The sequence below is a fragment of the Vulpes lagopus genome, chromosome 20 (genome assembly GCF_018345385.1).
Source record: "Vulpes lagopus strain Blue_001 chromosome 20, ASM1834538v1, whole genome shotgun sequence".
NCBI classification, from domain to species: domain Eukaryota; kingdom Metazoa; phylum Chordata; class Mammalia; order Carnivora; family Canidae; genus Vulpes; species Vulpes lagopus.
Window position 1 is genome coordinate 21,929,462 of NC_054843.1, and position 16,969 is coordinate 21,946,430.

The 16,969-nt window shown below is 36.6% G+C and overlaps 1 pseudogene; it reads right to left on the reverse strand.

Moving 5' to 3' along the window:
* Positions 1-669: 669 nt before the first annotated feature.
* Positions 670-16,263, reverse strand: LOC121479360 (annotated as a pseudogene).
* Between the last annotated feature and the right edge of the window lie 706 nt (positions 16,264-16,969).

Below are 16,969 nucleotides of genomic sequence, written 5' to 3' on the forward strand. Positions count from 1 at the left end.
GGGAAGAAGACTCCCTATGGGAAGCCTGATGTGGGAGTTGATCCAAGGACCCCAGGATTATGACCTCAGCTGAAGGCAGATGCTCAACTAATGAGCCACCAATTGGTGTCCCAAAGAGTCAAGCATTTAAATTTTCTTTTTCTTAAATACAACTCTCCATCTCAGTAACAAACTAAGAAATAAACTTTAAGAAATTAGTACTTTAAAAAAGTTCCTGGAACAAATTTCTCAATGTTCCAGTTTTCCTTTAAGTTTTAGCCTTCTCTATCCTTATCAAGAAAAAAATGGACTATTATGAAATCCTCTTAAGTAACGCCTGGAGAAAAACCAGCAGCTCTTTCCTTCTCAATCCATAAGAGTGGAAAGGAGAAAAAAAATGACCACATGGCCCACGGATTCCACTTTTGTTCGGTAGTCAAATGCACCCTCTAGTACCATACATGGCAGGCTCCAGTCTTGACTTCTGATCAGTGACATATCAAGAGAGAGAGGCCATGGAAACAATCTGCCCTCTCTTGAGGAGCATTTTATCACTGATATTGTTTGAAATTGTTAGTATACAGTGACAATAAAAAGTAGAACAAATTTTAGTTGGATTTTATTTTTTAATCATGTTGTATGATCTTTAAGTATAAAGACTTCCTCCAATCATGTTACCTAGGGGCCATTTTACCCACTGCTGTGTTTGACTGCCAGTCTCTTGTTTCTCTCCTCAGCAATGGTGAGGTGGATACCTCTTCCACTGGGAAGAGATATCCATGGTTTGTTTCCTTTACCAATAAAATAAAGGTGGAGAGCCAGGTGGCAAAGCTGTTGCCATTGTATCTTTCATGTGAACTACATCAAAAGAACAAGGGTGTCTCTCTTTGTTGGTGATCACACCAGTTCTTCCCAGGTTAGCACTTCTAGTCAACATCCACAGATTACCATATTTGATGAAATTAGTAATCTTTCCAGTCTCCAAATCAATCTGAATGGTGTCATTCACCTTCATGAGGGGATCTGGATAGTGGGTGGAGTGAGCATCCTGTGTCACCAAGTGAGGGATTCCTTTTGTGCCCACAAAGATCTTTCTCACTTTCTATAACTTATACTTGGCCTCTTTAGGTCTAAGCCAATTAACAGCAAAGAGACCCTGGGTGTCATAGATCAGATGGAAATTCTCCTCAGGCTTGTCAGTGCTGATAACATTCATAAAACCAGCAAGGTAGGTTATATCTGTTTGGACCTTGCCATCACTCTTGATGAAACACTGAATACAGATCTTCTTTATTTCATCTCCTGTTAGGGCATACTTAAGTTTATTTCTCAGGAAAATGATGAGAAGGAGACCTTCTCTTAGCTTCTGGGGGCAAGTAGATGGATGACAGGCAAACATAACTAGTCAGTTTAATCAGTGTCCGATGGAGCTGCTACATGCTTTAGATGCTTCTTGGCACCATGAGCTATGGCTACACTAGGCACTAAAAGATTACTGGTTTGGGGGTTTTGTTTTGTTTTTTTTTTTAATTCTCCAAAGAAAACTTGTCCTTAATGGCCTGTATCACTCTTAAAGACCCATACATATCTTGGTAGCCTCTCAAACTGGTCACATGGACATGCTAATGACAGAATTTTGGGACTTTGTCTTATCTACAGTTTGAGGAGGTCAAATATTTACTTTCTTCTGGCAAATCTGTGCTCCTATGAAAATTTAGCAACATTCTTCTGTTATAGTAGGATTTCACTTTTCTCAGGTTATATTGCAGAATAGCTTCTTTCCTTTTTTAATTGGCTGTTGATTTAGTCTCAAATACCCTATGAAATATTTTAATTTGTTATGTCTATTCAATACTTTTAGTTGTTTTGTTGTGTAGATTTGAATTATCCTAATACTCTTTAGGGCATAATTGGCACAAACTATGCCAGCAAAAGTTAGGATACATTGTTTTGAGTCAGTGCCAATTAAATTTAAAGGAATGGATTTTCCAACTTTAAGAAAAATGGCTCACAGCAGGCTAAAGGTGAGATAAAAACAAAACTAAACTAAAACCTTTGAAGCCCTAACATTTATCCTGAGGCTATGTAAGAACACCCATGTTAGATAGCTTTAGTAAAAAAAATAACTTAATATCAACATTCAAACAGAATATATGCTGTGATTCAGAAAAGATGGGATTTTATTCAACTCAATTGCTTTCCATGAGGAAAAAAAGATTAGAAGAAAAGCTAATGAAGGAAAATATATAACAGTAATGCAATTTATAGTGAAAAAGTCAGAGGTGAGAATGCTCACTTATTTTCCATTAAATACCAGATGTCAAACTGACTGCCATTGAGATCAAATATCTCATAATTTTCCTCTGCCTTTGCTACCACTATACCTCTAAACCATTGCCTCTATACCATTTCAGTCACCATAGCAGGTCCCAATCTACTGGTGCTAAACACAAAGAAAAGTTCTTTTAAACGCTAATGGAAGTACATACTGATTGATATCGAGTAAAGGAGACATTGAATAAAGTAGAATAACTCAACTTCATGCTGCATTCTTTGAGGAAGGGATAGATGAGTACAATAAGTACAATAAGTACATGTTACACAACATGGCACAATGAATGAATGATCTAAAGTTTGTGATAAGCCATCATCGTCTTCCAAATTTCAAGCTTTCTCTCCCCTCTCTTTCTACTACTCTCTGTTAGGAATTCTCAGTCCTGTTAATCATAGCACATCTATAAAGTATAGAAATTTCTATGAGTTTTTTTTTTTTTAATCTCAGGACTTTCTTTGGGATTCTACTCAAAGGGGCCATACATCCAAACACTGTAGGTCTAAAAGAGAAATAAATGACTGAGCATTGCTGAATTAAATATTTTTTTCTTTTAATTTTGAGAGTTTATCACAGACGTAATTCATGGTACTTGGAAGGATTTGGGTCAATTTTATCTTGGAATTTAATATAATATTTTCAAATGTCTTGTGGCTTATGCATAATGCTGAGCTACATTTATCAAAGTAGTGAAATAGTGTTACTGAGCTATATCAAAATAAGTACAGCAGAAACTGATCAGCAGTGATGGGGAGAATAAAAAGTGGAATCAGATAGAGCTGATACTGAATGCTAGTCTTGTAGATTATAACCGTGTGGTGGAATGTTGTTGCAAATTGAACTTCTCCAAATCTTTATTTTAGAATCTATATAAAGTGAAGTTGTCACATCTCATGGGATTCTACTGAAAACTTAACTTATTAAGGCACAAAAGTGCTTCTTACAGGTTCCTAAAGGCTCTACAAAGGTCTAGCATATTTTTAGTCATGGGATTTAAATTGTATGATGGTCTTGAAAAAAATCAGCATCAAAGTATTCTAGATGTAAACTTCATAAGCAAACATTGCCATGTGATTTTTGCATTTATTTACTTGCTTTTGTATATGAGCTTGTCTGTAACAAGTAAAAGTAAAATTAATTTATGGTTCAGAGTTCAAGATTTCACTGTGGTTTAAATTGAGGGAAAAATGTGAAAGAAGTAGGAGTTTTAGGTTGTCCTAAAGGGTAAACTAGTATAGATATACTGAACTAAAACAGAACAAAACAAAATGAACAAACAAACAAACAAAAACAGGCCACCCAAACTGGATATTTCAAGTAGAATATTATCTGACTATGGTCCTTTACTTACTAACTTATAACTGTTCTTTAGAACTGGTATTAATTTAAAATCATCATATTTGGTGAGTGCATTATTGAATTATTTGATCCCATAAAATATGAGGAATTGATAAAAAAAAACACTAATTTTTAAAGGATATATAATCATAGAAATAATAGAAACATCTCAAAGGGGAATATATTATGTTCTGAATAGCAGTGATCAAGGAAAGAAGGAAAATTCAAAAGATGCATTTTACAGCCAAACCCAACATCAACATTACAATTTCAATAAATCAATAGTATACATCACATACATGTAGTGGTGCTAATTCAAATTTTATTGAGAATGTGATTTTGTTTTTAATTAATGCATTTGTTTGGTTTTACATGTGGTTAAGATCCTTAAGCCTAAGGAGTTTTTTTTTTTTTTTATCTATTTTGTATCTATGTATATTTCATTGTGTAGAAATTTAACTTAAATATTGTCAAGATTCTGGTATACAGAAAAATCACTTTCTAAACCAATAATTGAAGCAACTATGCAAACCCATAATCTATTGCTAACGCATTAAAAACTATGGAATGTAAGGATTTTAATTGTGCACGTCTGTTAGTTTTTGCTTAGATTGGTAAGATTGATCTCTCTTTCAATGATGTTTTTCTCTTCCTCCATTTCTGTGGTATATAGACCATTTTTATTTCAAGGATTCCAAACCCACAAGATAGAAAAATCTACAATCAAGTATAGCAAGCAAGAAAAAGAAGCTTTTTTTTTTTCCTTAGGAATAAAAAATAAACATTTATAACACCTTACCTTTTAAATAATTCAAAAGAGAAACAAAAGGATGTTGCATAACAACAATATTTATATTGCATATTCTGCTTGTAAGAAGACAAAGCAACAGGGCTTCTTTTGCAATTTTAGTGTGAAATCACACATAATTGAGGAAAGGTACATTGACAGGAAGAAATGAAGATTCTGAGGGAGAAAAAAAGAAAGGTGTTGGAAACAGAGAGAACAGAGAGCAGAGGATGTGCCAAAATTTGCTAGATAAGAAGGAATTATAGGGATAAAAAAGAAGGAATTAGAGGACAGAGAGGCACATGGGCAAGGTGAAGCTAGGAGGGAAGCCAGGCCAAACAGGGAGGAAGAGATCATTCATTCTTCATTCATTCATTCAGTCAGTCAGTCAGTCACATAGCTAATGAAACAAACACTCCTTTACCAAGAATATAATTGAGTTCTGGTTATGTGCCAGGCTCTGAGTTAGAATCTGAGTATGTCGTAGCAAATAAAATGAACACTTTAGTCACGGCTTAATAAAAGAGATAGTCAATCAAATGAACAAAGTTAAATACATCATTAATTCTACTCATTATATAAAAAGGGGACATTAATTTTCCTGTAACTCCTGCTTATTTAAGACACTATTGTGCCATGAGGCAAGAGAAGAATATGTAGAAATTTATGACTGCATAGTTTGTCTAAAGTTATCCAGCAAGCACACAAATGGAGCAGTTTATTATTTTTAACAGTCACATTTTTTTTTTTTTAGCTTGTGTTCAGTTTGGGACAGAAACAGATGAGTTAATAATTTAGTTGGAGGTACACTGTATGCCACATGATATTCCCTTGAATTGTCTTTTGAATCATTCGTTAATTGCAAAACTGAGCATTATGCAAAAAGCATAGAATGACCGTTTTTATTTTAAAATGCCAAAACCCAGGGATCCCTGGGTGGCTCAGTGGTTTGGTGCCTGCCTTTGGCCCAGGGTGCGATCCTGAAGTCCCAAGGATCGAGTCCCGCGTTGGGCTCCCAGCATGGAGTTGCTTCTCCCTCCTCCTGTGTCTCTGCCTCTCTCTCTCTCTCTCTCTCTCTCTCTCTATCATGAATAAATAAATAAATAAATCTTAAAATAAAATAAAATAAAATAAAATGTCAAAACCCATAATTGAACTGGAATTTTATTTTTGTCTTTGAGACTGCTAATTCAGGCCAACATTTCTAAAAATCTTATTGGGGATTAGTAATAATTTAGTTTTGTGGTCATTTTTAAATTCAAATTAAATAAAGCATATGATTTAGCTCGATATTTGTGGAAATGTTATCCAATAAAAAACTTAGGATGAACAATGCATATGTAGAGTTTACCCTTGTACAACATAGGGGCAAAGAACATGGCTCCCCCATGCAGTCAGAAATCTGCATATAACTTCTGACTCTCCAAAATCTATTAATAGCTTCTGTTGACCAGAAGCTTTACCAATAACACAAACAGTCGATTAACACATATTTTGTATGTTGTATGTATTATATACTATGTTCTTATAATAAAGTAAGCTAGAGAAAAGAAAATATTATTAAGAGAATTCATAAGGAAGAGAAAATATATTTACAGAACTGTTTTATATTTACAGGAATACATTTGCACATAAGTAGACTCATGCCATTCAAACTGGTGTTGGTCAGGGGGCAACTGTATTTAATGCTACAGAACTATAAACTTGAAATAATTAAAATAATAAATATAATATTATTTAATTTTGTCACAATAAAAAAAGATAGAAATCCTAAGAATGTGTGAAAAAAAAAATGAGAGGAGTTCCTCCACTGTTTCTTGATCTCAGCTTTCTTACCTAATCCTTTAGAGCCATGGCCCTCAACCTCTTTTGTCCATGGGATACATTTGAGAAACTGATCAAATGATGGTTTCTTTGTGTACATAAGGAAACATACACAATGGTTTTGAATAATTTTGTAGGTTTCATAGACAACCTTTAGTCTATCTTTGAGCCTTAGAAAGGATTTGACCTCCAGAATAGTCTTGGAATCATTTTTAAATCATTGACTCATTAAAGAAAGATTTCTTGTAAAAAATAAATCATCAATCAAAGAAACTCTAATGAATGAACAACTTTTCTTCCTTCTCAGCCAGTTCAGTCTGTTGAGAAATTGGAACAAGGAAAGTAAAATAGAGGCATGGAGAGGTACTGTGGGAGAAAAGAAAGGAGTAGCTAAGTCAGGACAGGAAGTGCATAGATACTAAGACATGAGCTGGACTTAAAGAATGGAAAAGAGCTTTACAGATTGAGAAGAAAGGAAGAACATTTTAGATAGAAGAATCACTGCGGGCAAGGTCTTGAGAGGGTCTGTGGGTAGGCAAAAAGAATAGAGATCCCATTATGAAAAAAACGTAGAGATCAGGACAGTGGGTAAAGAAGAAGCTGGGAGATTTGGTTTTAACAATTTGTATGTATCAGGCTGTGGTGTACAGGACTGATGGGGGAGGGGGAAGGCACAAAATAGGACTGAAATGGACAAGCTGAACAAGGAAGGTTATTGTCCTTGGCATGGAATTGAATCTCTTCCAAATGAGCTCACTGCTGGCAATAGAAATAACATACTTGATTTGTTACCGAGCACAACTTCAGGAAAACCACAATGGAAAATGTGAGTGTGATCACTTAGTTCCTCCATGGAATAAGAGCCTGTCACCGGGTTTGCTACCTCTCTGGCTTTGTGACAGTATGAAGGCACGAGAACACGTCAGGTTCCATTGATGACCTACCTAATAATCTACAAGTGATATCCATTTGAAATCATATAACTGGAGCCAGAAAACAGCTATTTGATAGTTTTTTAAAAAGTATTTTAGGTTTGCAAATCTGGAAAGGCTAAGAATTTAAACAGCATAATTATCTTTTAAATGCTTCAATTTTGATATAATATATGCTGTCGAGGTAAAATTTTTATGGTCCTTAATATGACTATACTCTCCCTCAACCTCATTCCCATCTTAGGATGTCCTCTATTTAGAGTAAAATTTTGAATAGCAAAACCTTAATGACTCATTCATGTTCATGTCATTTACAGCCATTACAGCATAGGTCACTCACAGCTTCTGTTATTATCAGAACATTAAAAACCCTGCCGGGGCTTTTCATTGTTATTTGTTTGACATCCGCTTATTATTTACCATTGGGAACATCACAGATGGCCCAATTTCCTTCTGACCCTCTTAATGAAGAGTGATCATTATTTTTATGGGTCCTCCTAGGGTACCCTATCTGTAAGTAAATAGCTAGTGGGAAGAAATAAATTATATTCCAAGTTATTACCAATTGACCACACCTCACAAAGAAACCTGTGCAGTTAAACTGGACCCCAATTTTTGAACTTCAATCTTCTGGGAAAGATGTAGATACAGATAAGGAGTTAAATAAAAGTGAAAGAACATTGTAATCATTGCATTACTTAGGAATATTTAGGATGCATACAGAAAGACCTTACTCAAACTGATTTAAGCTAGGGAATGTATTAACTTCTCTAATTGAAAATTCCAGAGGAATGCACAGCTTTGACACAACTTCTTTTAAAGGTTATATATTTATTTATTTGAGAGCAAGAGAGATGGAGAGAGTGGGGAGAAGGGGCAAAGGAAGAAGGAGACAGAGAATCTCAAACAAATTCTCTGCTGAGCATGGAGCCAGACATGGAGCTCCATCTCAGGACCTTAAAATCAAAATCAAGGGTCGGATGTTCAACCAACTGAGCCACCCAGGTGCCCCAACACAACTTCTTTTAGAGTTCAATTAATGTCATTAAATTTAGTTTCTCTCCACCAATTGATTCTGTTTCTTTAGGTTACCTTTTTCAGAAAAAACCCCCATGCGATTTCAAGATTGCCACTCAACTTTTGGTATTAACATCCTCATCTAATAAGAAACTGTATTTACCCTGATATTCCCTGCCAAAATCCAAGTATATCTCTTTGCGTGGGATTGCATCTTTTGCTCGGCCTTGAATACAGAGCGACATTCTGATAGTGTGAAAACTGTTTTACTCTGGCTCACACAGTCCATATGTGCTAAAAGAATAGAAAATGGAAAAGAAACCAGTTAGTTAAAGCAACAAATTACCACAACAATGATAAGGCAATAATAAGATAGAGTTAAAAAATAACCTAGATATGATTGATATCAGTGGATAGTTTAGTCATCAAAATAAATTAAAGCTAATGCCCTTGAAATTATAGAACTATATATATATATATATATATTTAAAACAGTAAATCTTATAAAAGTATGTATTTTTCGCTACTATTTTCATGTTTTCAGGCTCAAGACAATTATTAAAGCATAATGTTCTTAAAAGTATCTTTCTTTCCTAAAATATAGCACCATCAACATTCTACTTTCCATTGTTGCTTTTGTAAAGCAAATATTTAAAGATACTTGGAAAATAATCTGATGTCACAATTGCTTTTTTAAAAAACTGTTTTTCCTTCAATTTTATATGCTTGTATCAACAGTAATTTTTTTAGACATTCATAGCATATTATAACAGGTTATCTTCTTTCCCTAAAGCACACCCAAAATACATCTTCTTAGATTTCCATTTTTGCTTCCTTTAGAGGGGCTTACAGTCAAAACAAGATGGTATAGACTCATTTCTCCCTATTCTTTCCTGTTCCTCTGCACAAAGTACAACTATAAACCCTGGTAATAACATAAGAGACAACCAACAGAGCACTGACAGATAGAAAGAAGAGAGTGGGTTGGAGAAGCCAAGATCTGAAGAACAACACAGAGGTAGTTTGGCTGCACCCCCACAACAACACAGACATAGAGACCACCCAGATCCCATGCCTTCAGATCTCCAGCCTAACGACAGAAGGCAGTCCAGGGAGGTTGATTTCTTTCTTGAATCAATCCCTCTGACAGCATCAGGGCTAAGGAGGTCAATTGGGAACCCCATAATGACAAGCAGCCAGCAGGGGAAGCATTCTTCTTTCCTGCCAAATAGAAGACAACCCTCTTAGCAGCCTCTTTGTCTACGTGGGCCTGATATCTCTTTTTCCTGCCCAGAGACTCTGGCTGGCTTGGGGTAGAAAGAAGAGAGATTTTTAGTGGAACCCCACCAAATCCTCCTCTAATCTCCCAATCCAGGGACACCCTACTGCCACCTGAGGCAGCAAGATCAAGGGAAAGGAGAGTGCAAGTTGCAACAGATAAACCAAGTCAACCAAGACAATTGCAAAGACTCTGAGAAGTCCACTGACAGCCTACAAAAGTCAACTAAATCTTGGGGCCTAAACTTAAATAAGGTGCCCACTGGTTAAAAAAGAATAAACAAAGGCAAAAACAATGAAGTAAGGGTAACTGGGTTAAGCCTCTGACTCTTGGTTTAGCTGGGGTAGGGATCTCAGAGTTGTGTGATCAGGCCTGCAAGGACTCTACTCAGCCAGGAGTCTGCTTCTCCCTCCATCTCCCTCTGCTCATGCTCATATTCTAGTTCTCTCTCTCTCTCTCTTTCATATCTATCTATCTATCATCTATCTATCTATCTATCTATCTATCTATCTATCTATCTATCTATGATGGATATCTCCCAGAATCTCCTAATTGTGGGGACATAAAACTTCCCCGAATTTCTCACTATTCCTATAAAAAGGTCATAGTTTCCAAAGACTCTTTATATACCATGTGAATTAGATCTGCAGGCTTCTATCCACTTGATTGTTCAAATGTGAAATAAGAGTAAAATTTCTCCTCTCTAAGAGAGCCAAATGATTCTACTCCTGCTAAGTTTCTCAGTAAACTACAAATGAGCCCTGAGCACACTGAGTTATTTTCCTCAATATTTACATTTCAAGGAAGAATTCTTTGGACCTGGACCTTGAAAAGAGTTCTTACTTATAGTGTAGGGCTATCTGGCACCCATCAGACATGTTATTTACATCACAAATGTCTGGAATAAAGATACATTTTCAGGAATACAGAGATATCGATCTCTTTCCCCTTTTTAGAAGCAGATAAAAATTTTTCTTCTCCCTCACCTATGACAAGTCAAGCCACTCACAAAGTGAAAACAGTCCTGTGGGCTATCATTTTGTTGCCCTAGGAGTAAGATAAAGTCCCTTAGGGGGACTAACCACTTCTTATTTACTATAAAGTATTTAATAGGAAATCTTCCTCTAATTCAAGAATATATTATGTATAAATTCAGTGTAAAATTATTAAAGATAAATATTAAAAATGTAATATTACACAATAGACAAAATGCCCAGGATTCTGTTGAAAATCACCCACCATACTAAGAACTAAGAAAATAATGGCTTACATAAGAGAAGCCAACTGATGCCAACACTGAAATGAATGATCTCACAAGGATTTAAAGCACCTATCACAAAAATGCTTCTGTGATCAATTACAGATTCTTTTGAAGCAGATTTTAAAAAAAGAAAAGAAAATCCCAGCAAAGAACTAAGATTTGTAAAACAATCAAATACATATTGTAGAGCTTAAATTAGAATCAAATTGATATTATATAACTGAAAAATAGAATAAAAGATACTTTTGAAAACCCACTAGACAGACTCAATAGTAGTGACAAAGGATAGAATCAATAAGCTTAAAGTCCAAGCAATAAAATTTACCTAGTATGAACAACAGAGATAAAAAACATAGCTGAAAAATATTGAACACAGCCACAGGGACCTATAAAACAATAAAAAAAAGATCCCACACAGGCATATTCAGAGTCCCACAGGAGAGGAGAAAGAGAGTAGAGCTAAAGGAGAATTTAAATAAATTATGGCTGAAAATCTGCCAAAGTTGGCAAAATATGCAAACCTACAGATCCAAGAAACAGAGTGGATCCCTAACAGTTAAATCCAAAAAAAAAGAAAAAATCATAATTAAATTTTGGAAAATTAAAGGCAAAAGAATCTAAATGGAAATGAGGTTTCCACACTTCGTCCCAACTGGAAAAATATCATTAGTAGATTGCCATAAATCAAATATGTATTTTGTATTATCCACTATAGCATCCACTCAGAAACTATACAAAGAGATCCATCCAAAAACATTGTAAATAAAGTGAAAGCTTAAAAAAAAATAACAAAGCAAAAACTTAAACATACTTTTGAAGTAGCCTGATCAAATTTTTTTTCTTAATTTTGACATCCCCCCCCCTTTTTTTTTTTAGAAAGAACACACTTTATTGGAGAGAAAGTACTACATGTGAGCCATAGATGAAGGCAGGCAGCCTTGTGGACATCCTACATGTCACTTCAAAAATGGGCACAGCACACCTACAACCTGAAAATAAAAGGTTGGAGAACCATTTACCATTCAAATGGTCCTCAAAAGAAAGCAGGGGTAGCCATCCTTATATCAGATAAATTAAAATTTACCCTGAAGACTATAGTGAGAGATGAAGAGGGACACTATCTCATACTCAAAGGATCTATCCAACAAGAGGACTTAACAATCCTCAATATATATGCCCCGAATGTGGGAGCTGCCAAATATTTAAACCAATTAATAACCAAACTGAAGAAATACTTTGATAATAATACACTTATACTTGGTGACTTCAATCTAGCTCTTTCTATATTAGATAGGTCTTCTAAGCACAACATATCCAAAGAAACGAGAGCTTTAAATGATACACTGGACCAGATGGATTTCACAGATATCTACAGAACTTTACATCCAAACTCAACTGAATACACATTCTTCTCAAGTGCACATGGAACTTTCTCCAGAAGAGACCACATACTGGGTCACAAATCGGGTCTGAACCGATACCAAAAGATCGGGATAGTCCCCTGTATATTCTCAGACCATAATGCCTTGAAATTAGAACTTAATCACAACAAGAAGTTTGGAAGGACCACAAACACATGGAGGTTAAGGACCATCCTGCTAAAAGATGAAAAGGTCAACCAGGAAATTAAGGAAGAATTGAGAAGATTCATGGAAACTAATGAGAATGAAGAAACAACCGTTCAAAATCTTTGGGACGCAGCAAAAGCAGTCCTGAGGGGGAAATACATCGCAATACAAGCATCCATTCAAAAACTGGAAAGAACTCAAATTCAAAAGCTCACCTTACACATAAAGGAACTAGAGAAAAAGCAACAAATGGACCCCACCCCCAGCAGAAGAAGACAGTTAATTAAAATTCGAGCAGAACTAAATGATATCGAGACCAAAAGAACTGTGGAACAGATCAACAGAACCAGGAGTTGGTTCTTTGAAAGAATTAATAAGATAGATAAACCATTAGCGAACCTTATTAAAAAGAAGAGAGAGAAGACTCAAATTAATAAAATCATGAATGAGAAAGGAGAGATCACTACCAACACCAAGGAAATAGAAACGATTCTAAAAACATATTATGAACAGCTGTATGCCAATAAATTAGGAAATCTAGAAGAAATGGATGCATTCCTGGAAAGCCACAAACTACCAAAACTGGAGCAGGAAGAAATAGAAAACCTGAACAGGCCAATAACCAGGGAGGAAATTGAAGCAGTCATCAAAAACCTCCCGAGACACAAGAGTCCAGGGCCAGATGGCTTCCCAGGGGAATTCTAGCAAACGTTTAAAGAAGAAATCATACCTATTCTACTAAAGCTGTTTGGAAAGATAGAAAGAGATGGAGTACTTCCAAATTCATTCTATGAGGCCAGCATCACCTTAATTCCGAAACCAGACAAAGACCCCACCAAAAAGGAGAATTACAGACCAATATCCCTGATGAACATGGATGCAAAAATTCTCAACAAGATACTAGCCAATAGGATCCAACAGCACATTAAGAAAATTATTCACCATGACCAAGTAGGATTTATCCCCGGGACACAAGGCTGGTTCGACACTCATAAAACAATCAATGTGATTCATCATATCAGCAAGAGAAGAACCAAGAACCATATGATCCTCTCATTGGATGCAGAGAAAGCATTTGACAAAATACAGCATCCATTCCTGATCAAAACACTTCAGAGTGTTGGGATAGAGGGAACTTTCCTCGACATCTTAAAAGCCATCTATGAAAAGCCCACAGCAAATATCATTCTCAATGGGGAAGCACTGGGAGCCTTTCCCCTAAGATCAGGAACAAGACAGGGATGTCCACTCTCACCACTGCTGTTCAACATAGTTCTGGAAGTCCTCGCCTCAGCAATCAGACAACAAAAAGACATTAAAGGCATTCAAATTGGCAAAGAAGAAGTCAAACTCTCCCTCTTCGCTGATGACATGATACTCTACATAGAAAACCCAAAAGCCTCCACCCCAAGATTGCTAGAACTCATACAGCAATTTGGTAACGTGGCAGGATACAAAATCAATGCCCAGAAATCAATGGCATTTCTATACACTAGCAATGAGACTGAAGAAAGAGAAATTAAGGAGTCAATCCCATTTACAATTGCACCCAAAAGCATAAGATACCTAGGAATAAACCTAACCAAAGAGGTGAAGGATCTATACCCTAAAAACTATAGAACACTTCTGAAAGAAATTGAGGAAGACACAAAGAGATGGAAAAATATTCCATGCTCATGGATTGGCAGAATTAATATTGTGAAAATGTCAATTTACCCAGGGCAATTTACACGTTTAATGCAATCCCTATCAAAATACCATGGACTTTCTTCAGAGAGTTAGAACAAATTATTTTAAGATTTGTGTGGAATCAGAAAAGACCCCGAATAGCCAGGGGAATTTTAAAAAAGAAAACCATAGCTGGGGGCATCACAATGCCAGATTTCAGGTTGTACTACAAAGCTGTGGTCATCAAGACAGTGTGGTACTGGCACAAAAACAGACACATAGATCAATGGAACAGAATAGAGAACCCAGAAGTGGACCCTGAAATGTATGGTCATCTAATATTCGATAAAGGAGGAAAGACTATCCATTGGAAGAAAGACAGTCTCTTCAATAAATGGTGCTGGGAAAATTGGACATCCACATGCAGAAGAATGAAACTGGACCACTCTCTTTCACCATACACCAAGATAAACTCAAAATGGATGAGAGATCTAAATGTGAGACAAGAGTCCGTCAAAATCCTAGAGGAGAACACAGGCAACACCCTTTTTGAACTCGACCACAGTAACTTCTTGCAAGATACATCCACAAAGGCAAAAGAAACAAAAGCAAAAATGAACTATTGGGACTTCATCAAGATAAGAAGCTTTTGCACAGCAAAGGATACAGTCAACAAAACTAAAAGACAACCTACAGAATGGGAGAAGATATTTGCAAATGACATATCAGATAAAGGGCTAGTTTCCAAAATCTATAAAGAACTTATTAAACTCAACAATAAAGAAACAAACAATCCAATCATGAAATGGGCAAAAGACATGAAGAGAAATCTCACAGAGGAAGACATGGACATGGCCAACAGGCACATGAGAAAATGCTCTGCATCACTTGCCATCAGGGAAATACAAATCAAAACCACAATGAGATACCACCTCACACCAGTGAGAATGGGGAAAATTAACAAGGCAGGAAACAACATATGTTGGAGAGGATGCGGAGAAAAGGGAACCCTCTTACACTGTTGGTGGGAATGTGAACTGGTGCAGCCACTCTGGAAAACTGTGTGGAGGTTCCTCAAAGAGTTAAAAATAGACCTGCCCTACGACCCAGCCATTGCACTGTTGGGGATTTACCCCAAAGATTCAGATGCAATGAAACGTCGGGACACCTGCACCCCGATGTTTCTAGCAGCAATGTCCACAATAGCCAAACTGTGGAAGGAGCCTCGGTGTCCATCGAAAGATGAATGGATAAAGAAGATGTGGTTTATGGATACAATGGAATATTCCTCAGCAATTAGAAACGACAAATACCCACCATTTGCTTCAACGTGGATGGAACTGGAGGGTATTATGCTGAGTGAAATAAGTCAATCGGAGAAGGACAAACAGTGTATGTTCTCATTCATTTGGGGAATATAAATAATAGTGAAAGGGAATATAAAGGAAGGGAGAAGAAATGTTGGGAAATATCAGGAAGGGAGACAGAACATAAAGACTCCTAACTCGGGGAAACGAACTAGGGGTGGTGGAAGGGGGAGGAGGGCGGGTGTTGGAGGGGAATGGGTGACGGGCACTGAGGTGGACACTTGACGGGATGAGCACTGGGTGTTTTTCTGTATGTTGGTAAATTGAACACCAATAAAAATTAATTTTTTTTCTTTTAATTTTTATTTATTTATGATAGTCACACAGAGAGAGAGAGAGAGAGAGGCAGGGACACAGGCAGAGGGAGAAGCAGGCTCCATGCACCGGGAGCCCGACGTGGGATTCGATCCCGGGTCTCCAGGATCGCGCCCTGGGCCAAAGGCAGGCGCCAAACCGCTGCGCCACCCAGGGATCCCAATAAAAATTAATTTAAAAAAAAATGGGCACAGCAGGTTCTGCTAAGAAAGAGCAACTGGAACATGGGTTCATCCGGGCAACTTTCCCAACCTCATCCCTCCAAGGGGTGGGGACACTCCCAAACATTTCCTTGAAGGCAACTGTGGTCTGCTGGAAACAGAGCCCCTCAGGGGTGCCTTCTTGTTTTATGAATAAAGAACACTTTCTTTAAATTTTTTGAAGTGATTTGTTATTTTCATTCTACGTTCTCTCCAAGCCACCAGACTAGTTTCTGTGCAGAACGCCTTGATATGGGCACTGGAGAGATTATCTTTAGCCACGATCAAGTTGTCCAGGGTTACATCATCAGCCAGCATCATTTTGCTGTTGTGGATCTGAAAAATGCACTTTTTCAATTTTCCATCAAAAATTCGAGGGAAATCAAATCTACCCATCAATGTGGCCTTCTCTGATGAGGTCTAGATCTTAAGTTTCTATTTGGTTTGTGGCCATGATAACTTTCATGTCATGACAAGTATACTCTGAAGGAGATTGCCTTCACGTATTTCACTCATCCCCCTACCTATCTCCCCTCTGGTAACCACCAGTTTGTTCTCTATATTTAAGAATCTGTTTTTTGTGTGTCTCTGTTTTATTTTGATCATTTGTTTTGTTTCTTAAATTCCACATATGAGTGAAATCATATGGCATTTGTTTATCTCTGATTTATTTCAGTTAGCATTATATTCTCTTAGAGCTCTTAGATCCATCTAAGCTGTTGCATATGGAAACATTTCATTCCTTTTTTTATGGCTGAACTAAGGTCCCATTATGCTACATCTTCTTTACTCATTCATCTGTCAATGGATACTTGGGTTATTTCCATAATTTGGCTAATATAATAAGGCAACAATAAACATGGAGGCACATATATCTTGTTGAATTAGCATTTTCATATTCTTTGGGTAAATATGCAGTAGTGGAATTACTGGATTGTATGGTACTTCTATTTTTGATTTTTAATTTTTTGAAGTAACTCTAGAGTTTTCCATAAGTGGCTATGCCAGTTTGCATTCCAACCAACAGTGCACAAGTGTTTCTTTTTCTCTACCTCTTTGCCAAAACTTGTTGTTCCTTGTGCTTTTGATTTTAACCATTCTG